The 13448-nt window shown below is 44.8% G+C and overlaps 1 non-coding gene across 7 annotated transcripts in view; it reads right to left on the bottom strand.

Moving 5' to 3' along the window:
• LOC115945580 (uncharacterized) overlaps positions 1-13448 on the bottom strand; it is a 125923-nt gene that overhangs the window by 30746 nt on the left and 81729 nt on the right. Inside the window, exon 1 of one of the 7 annotated variants that reach the window (XR_004079893.2) lies at positions 799-1080. The exons of the other annotated variants lie outside the window; for them this stretch is intronic. This is a non-coding gene — a transcript (uncharacterized protein). Of the gene's footprint in view, positions 1-798; positions 1081-13448 lie in introns of those variants that run through there. 7 annotated transcript variants of the gene reach the window in all.

The following is a 13448-nucleotide window of genomic DNA, read 5'->3' as shown; positions in this document are numbered from 1 at the left end:
AGAGCTCTTTGTAAGAACCATGTTATTATGTTTTTAACCTAGATCCCCAGAGAACAGGGAGAGGAGAACGCAAGCCATTAGGGAGCTCACCAAGCTAAGTCAGCTCACTGAAGTGTGTTTTCTCATAGTCCTTTTCATGCCAGGTTAAATCTTGACCTCAGACATGACCTAAAGAAAAGCACAGTCCACTGATAGAGGCAGCTTGCTCAATGGCATCTGATGTCCCCAGAAGACTTCCTGAGGAAACCCAGATGTCCTCCTCTCGCAGCAACAAGTCTCTAGGAACTAGATGTGTGTTTTCCTGGAAGCCAGACCCATGAGGTTGACAGGACAGGGGCACTGGGGACTGATGTTGGACAGCTTGCTTAAAAGGTTGAACCACCACATAGTTAATGATAAACTGAAAGGTATGTAATGCTTTGGGGGGTATATCTGATCTCTAAGTACAAGAGGTGATGAGTTCAAACTGAAACAAGGGAAGTTCAAGTTGAGTATAAGGAAGACGTTCTTTACTGTGAGAGTGCTGAGGTGCTGGCACAGGGTGCCCAGAGAGGTGGTAAATGCTCCATTCCTGGCAGTGTTCAAGGCCAGGTTGGACAGAGCCTTGGGTGACACGTCTACACTGAGGTGTCCCTGTCCACTGCAGGGAATTGGAACTGGATGATCTTTAGGTCCTTTCCAACCCTAACTATTCTATGATTCTTTGGTCTCTTGCTCTAGCTGCAATAACCCGCTGGCTGCCTCTCAACCCAGCACAGGCAGACTCTCCCAGTACACTACACTTCTAGCCAACCTCACCTCTTTGGTTATGACGAGAAACTTCCGTGGCCTGCCCTAGGGACGGAGAGCGGGTCGAGGCGCTGCCCGGAGGTACACAGCGGAGTTCCTCACCCCTCAACGACCGAACCTGCGATTCCCCCCTGGGGAACGGCCTTTTCAGGCGCCCAGTTAATGTCAGTTTCCAAGCACCGCTCTCTCCTCCACCTTCACGCCCCTCGGCAGCAGCCAGAGCAAGCCCTCCACAGCGGCGCTGCTCCCGGTGAGCCCACGGCTCGGCAGGGAAGGGGCCACCCCACGGCAGCCGACATTAGGCCCCGGAGAGCACCGGCCCGCGGCTCATGGCGGCCGCCGGCGCTGGCGCTGCCTCAGGCTGCGGGCGCCAGAGGAGCGCGGCCGGACGGCTCCTTTAAGAGCCACAGCGGCGCCCCCTGGCGGGCAGTGTCCGCTCCGCCCCCCGGCCCGGAGGAGCCGCGGCAGCGCCGGCCCCCGGGTCGCGGGCGGCGCCGAGGCCGCAGACGGGTGCGGGGAGGGAGGGGACGGGAGGGGACGGCCGGGCCCGGAGAGCGGCTCAGCGCCTCCTGCCGCGCGGGGCCGACCTGGAGAGGCAGCGGCCGCCTCCCCCCAGGCCAGCAGAGAGGAGCCGCAGCCGCTGCCTCGATCCCCGCCAGCAGCGAAGGGGCCCGCAGGGGCCGGGTCCATACCGAGGGTTCCCCTCATTAAACCCCCGTGCTCTTAGCTCCGAGAGCGGATGGGTGCGGGGTGAACACTGCTGTGACTCCCCAGTCACAGCTCACCTTGGAGCGAGCGCTGAGAGAAACCCAGGCTCTTCCCTAACAGCCTCCCGGGTAACCACAGTCACCTCCCCAGAGCCTCTCTGCAGCCACAGAAAGCGAAAAAGTGGGATGGCATTCCAAACTTGTGTTGCCACAAAGCCTTTCGGGGGGCGAATTCATTTTCCTATGTCCTCGCAGCTTGCACTGAGCCACACTGACATATGTCAGTGACTCACGCCAGAGCTTGCCAAGCCATCAGACCATGAATACCTCTTAAAAACAAAAAATAGCAGCTTCGAAAGAATAAAGGGACTCCAAACCCAGCCTTTCCCACCCCACAGGCCAAGCTATTTGACTGAATTGGGCAGCAGTGTTTTATCACTTCGAGATTGCAACTTGGATGGCAAAGTCTTGTCTGATGGCTGGCTGGATAATTTGTCTCTCAGCTCGCAGAGAAATGATGCAAGTCAATTTGACAGCTGCGAGGCTCCCCAAGGATTCCAGACCCACAGTGCAGAGAGCAGTGACAGACACAGTGATGCTCAGAATATCAATGAGGCGCTGCCTGGGAATAGTGCTGAGGCAATACAAACCACACATGTTCAGCTGGAAGGTTATCACTATCATTATAGTTATTAATTATTGTTATTATTACTTCTATTATTAAGACATAAAATAAGCCCAAAAGCTCCTCTTGGTCTCATGGAAAACAGATGAGTTCCCAGCTCTGACCCACAAACTGCCCTGTTCCATGCAACCATATAGCTCTTCCTGAGAAGATGCCACACCATAAAAGTTGCAAAGCTTCTTGTTAGTTCAAAAAGGAATAGCACTTGCTATCTGTACCCAGCTTTCCTGGGTCCTGTATGGAGTGCTGCAAGTGGGAATGTGACTGCCTTCTCTCTGGAGGGTGCTGGTACCAGCTCTGCAGGTTTGTAAATCACAGGATCACAGGCTGGTTTGGGCTGGAAGGGACCTTAAAGCTCATCCAGTTCTAACCAATGAGCAGGGACACCTTTCACTAGACCAGGGTGCTCCAAGCCCCATCCAACCTGGCCTTGGACACAGAGCATCTCATGTGAAAGCCAATTTAGAGGCTTTGCTTACTCTAACTCCTTCAGCTTTCTTGGGATGTCTGGGGCAGTTGGCTCAAATACCTCCAAAGCTGAGGTCAAATGCAGTATCTGGGGGAGGGCAAAGAGAAGGAAAAAGAGAAAAGTTAAAAAAACCCCAAACAAACCCACAAGGCAAAATGGGTTTTGCGCTCCTATTCAAAACTAGGGGCTTTTTTGCCATTGGAGAGAAGAGAGGTCAATTAAAGCAATATACAAAACCTGCTTACATAGCAGATTATTCCTGAAAAAGATTTACAAGGGAAACTAAGCTCAGTGGCAACTCCATCAATTCAGTCAGAAGCAGCCCAATTGTTTGACTAAAACTATGGCAACTGTACAGATACTAACATGCAATCCTGCTTTATTAAACCAAACCTCTAGTGAATCTGTTATCACCATAGTAACACTGTAGTTATTACATGGAAACATGTTGAACTATAGTTTGATATTCGCATCTGGTTAGCATCTGCACAGTTTCTTACTCACTTTAAAATTATAATCCAGGCAGAGAATAACTTCAGTAAAACTCTAGTTTTGAGGCCAAATCCTTGTCTCAGGTGCATTATATTTAACAGACAGGTCCATGATATGTACCCTCTATCTGGATTTATAATCAGGGGCTCAGTGTGGTATTTCGTGGTTAGTTTATGTATCTCCTAGGATGCAAACACACACAGTGTTGTTCATAATATCCATGCAAAAAAAATATGGCAAAACCATATGATAATTGCAACTGACCTTCCCACAAGTGCTCTCCAAAGCAACCCAGCTTTGCAGAGCCTGCTGCCAGCATGTCAAAGCTCCAAGCAGTTTCTAACAGAGCTTGTTTGATTCTTATTTATTTTAAGCCACCTGCCACAACATTTTTCCTGTCTTCATCTTCCTCCCACATAAAGTGTGGCACTTTGTATCCAGGCCAGTGCCATTTTGTGAATAAAGCGAGGGATTCTGTGATCCGAGTGATGGGTTTAAGGCCCAAAAGATTCACACACAGTCAGCATGAGAAGCAGCTGAGTTTTCTCACTGGAAAGAGATAATCCTGGGTTTTAAAAAAGGGGGGGGGGAAGGAAAAATCATGTTTTTTTTGGCTAACACTATATTGTTATATACTTTCTCCTTTATCACTGAAGCCCACCTACTTGTACTCCCAGTAATCAAGCTTCTTGGTTACACATAGAAGATGGAATCTATAAAATATTCCTCCATTTATTAAACCATCTTCTTATTCAGGATGTAGCACTTTGAAAATACAAGATGGAGCACAATGCACACTATTCAAAATACACCTGTCCTTGCCTGGGCAAAGTTTGCTGTTCTTTGTCATGTCAAACACAAAGATGGAACAACTTCATGTACACTACAGTTCTAAGAAAGTAAACTGAAACACTTATTTTCTTAATATGCCTTTTGCCAAGTAAAAAACTATAAGAAGTCAGTAGATAAAAATCATACAAGTAAAGCCTGCAATGACGAATTAACTGTACAAATAACAGGAACAAGCGTTGTGCGATTTACAACCAAGAGTTAGATTGCCTGTCTGCATGCTCCACATCTTCCTTCTTGTAAGTGGATATTGCACTGCATGAGAAGGCAACACAACACAGAAAGGAAGGGCACAACACATTACAATTTCTAGTAACAATCTGCTACCTCAAACCCCATCGTATAAAGCTAGGCATCTCTTTCACTTGCAGGGTCTAATGAACTTACCCTCTACTCAGCTGATTCAGGTTTAGTTTCACTCATTACTATCAACCTGTCTGCTATTCCTGTTTGATCTCAGCTGTGTAATGAAGACTGTCTTTTCAAGAATACAAACTGTTTGAGGCAGAGTAAAAGAACAAACCAGTGATCATAAGACAAGTTGCATCATTTTCTCCTCAGTAAACTGAATCTCTTCAGCAAGAAAACATGACTAAATAGCAACTTGGTTATACAGCCAGGTAAAAGATACATCCAACACTTGTTCTCAGAAGAAACACTTTTCAGAGACCATATATCACTAACAACTGGGATAGGTGGCATTTCACTCCTCTCCCATCACACATTGAAGTTTTTGCTACATATTAACTTGCAAAGGCAGCAACACGTGTGTCATGTTGTATCATGAAGTTATTTCCATCCAATCACAAACAGATTTCTTTGAATATACATAGGAAAGATGCATCAATTGAGCTAGACTAATGACACAGGCTAACATCCTACTGCACTTGAAGGCTTGCAATACAAATGCAGAATAAGTTACAAATAAATAGTTGGATTAAAATAAGCACTACTTTAATACTCTATTTTTCAAGCAAACTAGAGTACTTAAATTGTACCTACCCCCATTTCTGTAATGAGGTAGAGTCCATGGCAAGTGGCACAGGATGAAGTGTATAGCTTATAGCTTTCCAAAGCATTTAAGTATCTAACCCTGTACATAATACTTAGGTCTCCAAGAGGGCACAGGCATCCCCTGTCCCCAGCACCAGTGACATGGTCTCAGCAGCTCCACGTGGCAATCACTGCCAGTGAAGCAGTGATTCCTCCCAGCTGTGTAAGTGAAAAGGAACAAACCTTGCAGGTGGAGCAATGCCCAAACTATTTTGGGTTGAGATTAACATTACAGTGTTTTACATACCCTTACTTTCTGTAACGTCCACAATGAAAAGCACTACTTTGGTTCAAACTACTGCCCCAAACTGAAATTCAGTGCACTAGGCCCTACAGGAACTAGTTGCAAGCACAGGGCAGCAAACACTGCAACCTGCAAACCTGAAACTGTGTGTTTTTGTTTAAAAAGGTGCCAGTACACAATCAGCACAGCAAACACCACCATCAGACAATCAACTGGGAAAGAGACTAAATCCTGCAGCTTTTTCTGTGTGCTTTTAGGCACATGTCAGGTTTATAGAGGCTTTCTCCTCCTTAAATGTATGTTCTGCAATTCCCTCCTGCTTCCCCCATACAGCAACAGGCTAAAGCCAATTAAAGACACAGTCTTTCTCTTCACTGGATGAGAAGCAGCTTTGACACATGTTAAGAGTTACACCAGGAAAAAGCCAACCTAAGAACAGGTCAGACCCAATCTAGGCTTTACTTCAGAGTTCTTAGGGAACTTAAACTCAGCTTACTCAATGCACAGATTCTCTGCAAAAAACCCACACCACTTCCAACCTACTACGAGGTGAACAAGGTGGGGTCAGTCATCTAGGACTGGTCCTGCCTGGCTCACTTCATGGTAAACCTGAAGTGATGTCTGCTCCCCAGGCTTCCTTCAGCCCAGCTCTCATGCCTTGCTTACTCTAGAGTTAACTCTTGCTTTCTCCCTCTCCCCCTTTTATTTTAAACAGGAATTGAAGCTCAACAAGGACTCACACCTCTGACAGTAAAGATACCCCATACATACCCTGCCTCAACAAAAAGCAGCACCATCCCAGGGCCAAGCTTCCATTGCTTCTTTTCTCTCATCTTCTGCATTCACTTCCCACCCCCTTCAGGAGAAACTGCTGCTTTCAAATGGCAATCTCAAAAGCACCTGTGTGAGAACTTCATTGGCACTGATCACACATTGGTTGTCTGGGTCCTGAGGAGCCACAGCTGTTACCTCAGTGGAGAAACAACTTAGGGAGGGTGTTTCTTCTTCCCAGAAGAATGAACTAAGGTACTCCTTAAGGGAATGTCCTTACAGAGATGGAACCTGACTAATGCAAGTTAAATACAAGCCAGTGAAATCCCTGCAACAAATGGTTTATTATTACCATTACTAATCACACCTCTAACATGGTCACCAAAACAAAGTGGTCTTGTGCTAGTTTTGATACGATTACAGGTTGATCGTTATCAATGTAGGTGAGGCAGACACTGTCATTAAGGTATAAAGCCAAGGGAATAAGAAGACAGAAGCAACTGTGGATAATTTTGGGTATGGATCTAATTGGGATTTATTTATCTACATAGAGAAAAAAAGGAAAGGCAGAAGTGAGAAGTTAAAGAAAGAGGAAGGTTTGGTAGAAACGGAAGAAAGGTGTGAGCCCAAAGCAGAAAGAATTCAATGAAAACTGCAGTAAATCCTCTGGTGATTTATAACTGTACAGTTCTCATTCTGTGAAATAATGATAACTGAAATTAAGTTCTCTTTCAACACTACAGGACATTTCTTTCCTGATGGAGATGAATCCCATAAGAACTGTGAGGAGGAGCATGGGCCATAGTGAAATAGAAATATTGTTTTAGCTGAGAGAGAGAGCAACAGCAGCTTTGCAATCCATGTTTGCTTGTGTAGCACAGGTGTATTTTAACCAAGTCTCCCTGGAGATTTGCCTAAGGCCAGACTGTTGCTGTGTAAAAAAACAGAGAAATGTCTGAGTAAAGGCAAAGGTAAATGTGGCTGATCTGCAGTCTGGTGGGAGGAAGAAGGAGTAATACAAGTTTGTAAAAGCAGCTCTCTGGAGGCTGGCTCCCCTTACCTAGGACAACCCCAGAGCACGTGCTTGGGAAGATGCAGGCCAGGTATTTGGTTTCAATGCTGCTGAAGTGCAGATAAAGAAGCCAGCCCTCCTGGAAGCACAAATAACCAGACCAGGACAAACCAAAACCATTTACAGGCTGCATGGTTCCAGCAGCAGCCAAGGCAGAGGCTGTAAGTGGGTGACACTACGAAGCATTAATGCAATCTTTACACTTAGCAACTATGCTCTTAAACCAATTTAGCTCTGACTTCAGTGTCCACAGGTTCAAGCAGAAGATGACCAAAGGAGGAGATAATGATGGTACTCAGTGATGGAAGAAATTGCCACGCTGAGAGCAACGAACAATGAGGAAGAGGAGAAGAGGCCGATTTTAGCAGCTTTCCATAAAAGCCATGGTTTTCCTTTCTGCATAATTTACACAAAGACCTTGAAGATGATAAATCAGGGGAAAGAGATTCAAAGATTATTTGCATAAAATGGAAACAGAAAAACGGAACTATACAGAATACCTTATATACTACTCCAAGGAAATTCACATTCCTGTTTCTATAACCTTGGGAAAGAAGCCAAAGAGGACTGGAAGTACACAGAAAGCTTTAAACAATTGATCTCACTGGGAGGTTATGCTGGTACCTTTTATCCTCCTGGTATCCAGATGTTTCAGAAAATACCTGGAAGTGAAACACTTGCAGACTTCTAGGAAAGAAAGTGGAGAACCACTCTCCTCTTCCCCTTCCAGCCCTCTGTCAAGCCCCCAGTACACCATGTAAGCTCTGTAATACTGCAGACAGCCTGCCTCAGCCTTTTTGATCTTCGGTCATGCAAAGGTGGATGGAGTTAGCATTTGAAGAGCAGCATCTGAGGAAGAAACTGTGTGTTGCAGCAATTGCTGCAATGATGTCCTGAAAGGAACAGTTGGTGTTGAGGCTTGTCGTGCTGCTGGACAGTGCTGTGCTTTTCAGAGAGGTGCAGAGGGTATCTGACAATCTGCACTTTAATACTTTGAGTACAGAGAGCTTGGAAGTGGCTGTACTTTGGTCATGGCTGATGTAGTGTCTTTGCAGGTTTAGACCCAGTGCTTCAACAACATCTCTGCTCCAGCTTTGTCCTCAGAGATGCCACCAAAGGCTGGATGCAGACCCCCGTCTGTACAGCATTACTAAACCACTGCTCAGAGGCTAGCATGGCTCTACCCTGTTAACTACAGCCTGATGTGCTTTCTTGAGACAGATTTCAATGAAACAAAAACCCTCTGACAACCCCCACCCTCTTCCAGCATAAAAACTGGAGCATGCCTCTTTAAAACTAGCCTATTTAGGCCACAGATGCTAAATGAATTCAGCAGACAGACGGAGTAATGGAATGTCAGTGTTCCAGTCTGCTGCCTCGAAGCAATAGGGGTTTTTCATTATTAATTTCTCCTCTCATTGTGCAGCGCTGCCCCTGGGCCCAGGCTCTGGATGCGCTGCTCTCGTCAGCCTCGCTAACCCCATTTGGAGAGAATGAGATTTTAAAATATTAAAGGGATTAGAAATACTTCCCACCCCTCTTCCTCCACCCCATTCCCTTTCATGCCGCCCCTCTCAAACTGCTGAATTTTGCTTCAGGACTTCGAGTGCGTTACTGCAGAATCTGATTTGTTACTGCAGTTTCCTTTGCAAAGGCTGAAGAATACCTGAAGGGGAAAAAGTCCAGAGTTAATTCCAGCAAAAGGTTGCCCAGAAGCTTTATGAGATAAAGAGCTTTCTGCCATTCTGACACCCTGGAACCTGATCTCACTCCCATGTAAATTAATGATAAGACTTTCACATTCTTAGAAAGGAAAGATTTTTGAGTCACGGATGAGTCCTCACAATGGTACAAGCAAAGATGTAGTTTATCACAGAACCATTGAGGGTGAGGTCATGTTCAAGCAGGGTCAGTGGGAGGAGTGGTGTGCTCAGCACCACGTCCACTTGGATTTTAATACATCCAGGATGGGTAGATAGCATCTACACTGTAAGTCAGCATCCAAACCACTGTTTTCTTTGTAACATCTGTGAGAAGCATCCAAAGTTCAAACCCAAGTATCTCCCCTTGAGAGCACCACGTAACATCCCCTTATTATACCCTGGTTCTTGAGAGTAATACAATTTCCCTGTTCATCTTGTGCTAATGGATAAAGCTTGAAGCTTCTGTTTGCTGAATATCTGGACACTTCTATAGCATTATAGATTCTTAAGGCTGGGAAGGGCAGTCTCTTCTGTGCCTCAGATACTAGCATCAGGTATTTGTACCTTTGATATGTCCCACAAGTAGATGTAAAGATATGTATTTACAAGTCCTGTTTGGAAGCTGAATTATTCTGATCATGTGCCTCCAGCTCTGCCTGTTGGGATCTTTTAACAGAGGGTTCTCCAGGCTTAGAAAGGCAGAGGCACAGTGTGAGTCTCACATAGATGAAGGTTTCTTAACTCTCAGGCTTGCCCTTTTGTGGGTCCAACATCCTGCTATTATTTTAAAGCTACATGTGGAATAGAGGCTACAAAGAAAAGATGAGACCATGACCAACTCATCTGTGCCATCTTTGTTGCACATTTCCATCTTGAAAGCATTCTGTTTAGCTTCAGATCTTTCTGGGTCACCAGTGGTTTGTTTCAACAACTGTATTCCAGACCTCACTGAGGCTCCACCAGTCATTTTTGTTTATGGCTTCGATTTCCTGTATATTCTTCTTGTTGATTGCACTTCCCAGTTCACACCACATCTCGGATGGAAAATAAAACGTGGTGGAAACAAAGGGAATGCAGTGCGTCACACATCTCGTGTAACACATGAGCTGAGCTTAACTGGAGTGTGAGAATGGCTGTCTAAGAACTTGGACTTAGATTTGCCTGGGAAGGAGTCAGGAGAACCCACTCTAACCCAGGTTTGTCTCATGGCAGAGGGGCTGGAACTAGATGATGTTAAGGTCCTTTCCAACCCTAACTATTCTATGATTCTATGATTTAGATGCAAAATCCTGACACCATTGAGAAACGAACCCAGGACTAACAAGGTCACTGGACTACTCCAGAGACTCTGGGGACGTACAAATGTGGGCACATTTGTGGGTTTTCACATCCAGAAAATGAAGTTATAAACGTGGAAATAGTTTTATAGTGAACACAGACAGGGCTTAGTGACCCAGGTGCTTCAGGTGAGATACCAGTCACTGGGATTTGATAGATATGAAGATGTGTACATGGTAATGTTAAATGAACCTGAGTTACAGTGAATCACAGCTTGTGGTTTGTACTGCAGCAAAACCTATCTGACTTTTTTCTCTCCATTTTACAACATTGAGGGAAGTAGTTTGATTTGGACATCAGAACTCAGGAGAATACAAGGAAAATCACTGGGTACTATTGGGCAAGTAACATTATTCTGCGCTTCTAGACAAGCGGGACACTGGCATGCACCCTCTAGTAACTGGAGATGCCCATCCAGCATTTCTGAAGATGACACCTCTGTTTACTTTCCATAAAATCACTGTTGCTTGGTGAGAGGCTACAAAGATCCATTCTTTAGATTATTTGGATTTCTCATAGAATCAGTGACTGCATCTGAATCACCTGTTGTACTGACTATTTAGGTCAGAGAAAAGCACGCAAACTGGCAATGTGGTTTGTAAAAGAAAAGGCATTCTATCAGTTTCTCCGTGACACGTTTTTCTTCTGGGTGCTTCTAATGAGTAAATCTTCCTACATTGTTTATTGTTTGTTGAGAATCAGCAAAGTTGGATGTTACGGAAATGGGTTTTTTAATCAGTGTAAATTCTCTGTGGTTTTCAGACTAATTTGGTGGCATAACTTTGCAGAGAAACAAGCCTCAGTTAAAGTGGAAGTGAAGAGAGCAGCAGTGGCAGCACCAAAAGGACAGGAAGACTACACTTGCCTTACTGTAGGATTATGCAGTTGTAAAAGCATGAGCTAGTCTGTCTTGAAGTAAAGGAACTCCTAGCTCAGAGTCCCTGGTTAGGCGTATGACAGATACCCATTTTTTCTGCATCAGGCAATGAAGGGATCCATTACACAGTGAGCTATACTTGGGTTGAAGAAAAAAGCTTCTAAAAGATAGCAAGTGATGGCATACGTTTTCATTATGGAGCACGCTATGCAGAGATCTGGGTAGTCAGCTCCCACCAACCATCTGGAGAGAGAAGTCACTCAAATTGAAGTGCTGAACCTGCTGTGGTAGACAATCGGTGCCAGTGAACCACTCACTACTCTCCCCCTGTCTGTTTTCCTGCCTTTTGCTGCAATAGAGCCTTAAAATAAAATAATCTGGCTACCACTTTCCAAACAGCCGCTTCCAAACAGCCCAGCTCCCATCTGCAGAGTGCACTCCATTCATGGGACAGAGCGGGCCACTACTGTGGGAAAAGCTACACCAGGAACATCAGACCAGGAGAGGGATGCTGGAGAAAGGAAACATCATGTGAAAGAACTGTCTCTTCTTCACTGAGGTCCTCATGGCCCCGCGTTAAACCCTGATTTCTGGTTTGTGTCTCCTTGATTCTTCCCCAGTGCTTAATGTCTCTTTTGACTCCCAGTAAAAGCTTCCTGGGGCTGAGATTTTGGGAACCCAGCAAACTCACTGAGTTTGCCTTATGAAAAGTGACTTTAAGTGCCAGGGCGGGTTTAACAGCTTTGAAATAAAAGGGACTTTCAGCCACGTTGCCATAAATTGCTTTGTTGCCTGTAGTCAGCAAGAATCAGTTTGAAGGCTTCTGGAGCCTGAGGGTATCAATTGCTTTGTTTTTTCCCTCTATCAAATCTATCCTCTGGTGACTTGTGTTACACTGCAGGCTGCGCTAGGATGCTCAGCAGATGCTAAATGGGGCACAAGAGACATATCAAGCCCCTTGGCATGTATATATTTTTAAATTAAATAGGCAGACATGGGCAGAAGAATCCGTGATGGTGAATCAAATGTTCCTAGCTTGCTCTGTTGTATACAGTCATCCTGCCTCCCTGCAGGACTAGACAGTAACTGAGTGACTAAAGTCTAAATAGCTTGGGAGCAAGTGATATGAGCTTACTGATGTATGTACCAGTTCAGTGGGCTCACTGGGACAGCTTTATTAGAGCAGGTCATTTCATGGATAAAGACCTGTGAAGAATATTTGTGGGTGGGAATAATCTAATGAGAACAGAACATACAGATTATGCCAATTACAGAAACAATTTTGTGCACATCAGCTGTGAATTAAAAACCAAGTAGGATATGGAGTGCTGTTTCCACAACAGCAGCTCCTGAACAGAAGAAGGGATGTTTGGTGATTTAGTACAATTGGGATGCCCCTGCTTTTTCTACTAACCAATAAGAAAAAAACCCCTTGCCAACTAAAGGGAACTATTGATGGCTTTTTCTGCTTTGAACTTGTCTGCATGCATCAACTGCACAGAACTAGCCCACATTAGACAGGGATACTGGTAACACTCTTACCTATCATAACTTTTTCTAAAAAGCAAATAGGAAAAAGGGCAAATGAAGGAAGATGCTTCATGTGAACATTCAACTGGCTATCCGCATACCCACCTAAAGGCAGAAGAATACAGCCTGTTGGGAAAAAAACATCTGGTGTAAATGAAGCTTTTTTGTATAAAGAAGCTGGCATAAACCCATAAATAATTAACAGTATGTAGAGATGCCATATTTGCTGTAAATTATCATCTATGGAGAATACTGTATGGACAAACTGAAGCACTCAAATAGCACATTTTCAAACAGATTTTTAGGAATCTCTGCTGCTGAAGTGAGAGCTGCTTAGCAAAGCACAGGGAAGCTGCTTAGCAAAGCACAGGGAAGGCCAGTGCTATGATTACACCACCAGTGCAGCAGCTGGGAGAGCTGTATTCACTCTCCTTTGTCAACACGCATCTTCCATGCGAGCTCTGCCAACTGATTGATTCAGCTTTCCAGGGTGTCAGATTCCTATCTAAAATGCTGAAAGACTAATTCTTTCCTATTTAACAAGGATAAGGAGAAGGTAAATGCATGATAGATTGTGCTTGCAGTGAAAAGTCGAGAAATCTAGCTTCATACCTAAGAAGCTTTCCACAACTGGTTAATACTTTCAGTTCTGGAGTTCCAAAGTCAATAGAGATCACAGATTTCACTGGTAGAACTAAGAGCTGATTCAACTGCAACTGTGAATGAATTCAGGGACAAATCATCAGCTGAAAACTTCACTGAAGTCATAGAACCATGGAATTCCAGACTAGTTCATGTTGGAAGGGACATTAAAGCTCTTCCTGCTCCAAGCCCCTGTCACAGGCAGTGACACTTTCCACTAACCCAGG

The sequence above is a fragment of the Melopsittacus undulatus genome, chromosome 12 (genome assembly GCF_012275295.1).
Source record: "Melopsittacus undulatus isolate bMelUnd1 chromosome 12, bMelUnd1.mat.Z, whole genome shotgun sequence".
In the NCBI taxonomy this organism is placed as follows: domain Eukaryota; kingdom Metazoa; phylum Chordata; class Aves; order Psittaciformes; family Psittaculidae; genus Melopsittacus; species Melopsittacus undulatus.
The sequence above is the reverse complement of the archived record's forward strand: the minus strand, read 5'-3'. Positions and strand labels throughout refer to the sequence as shown.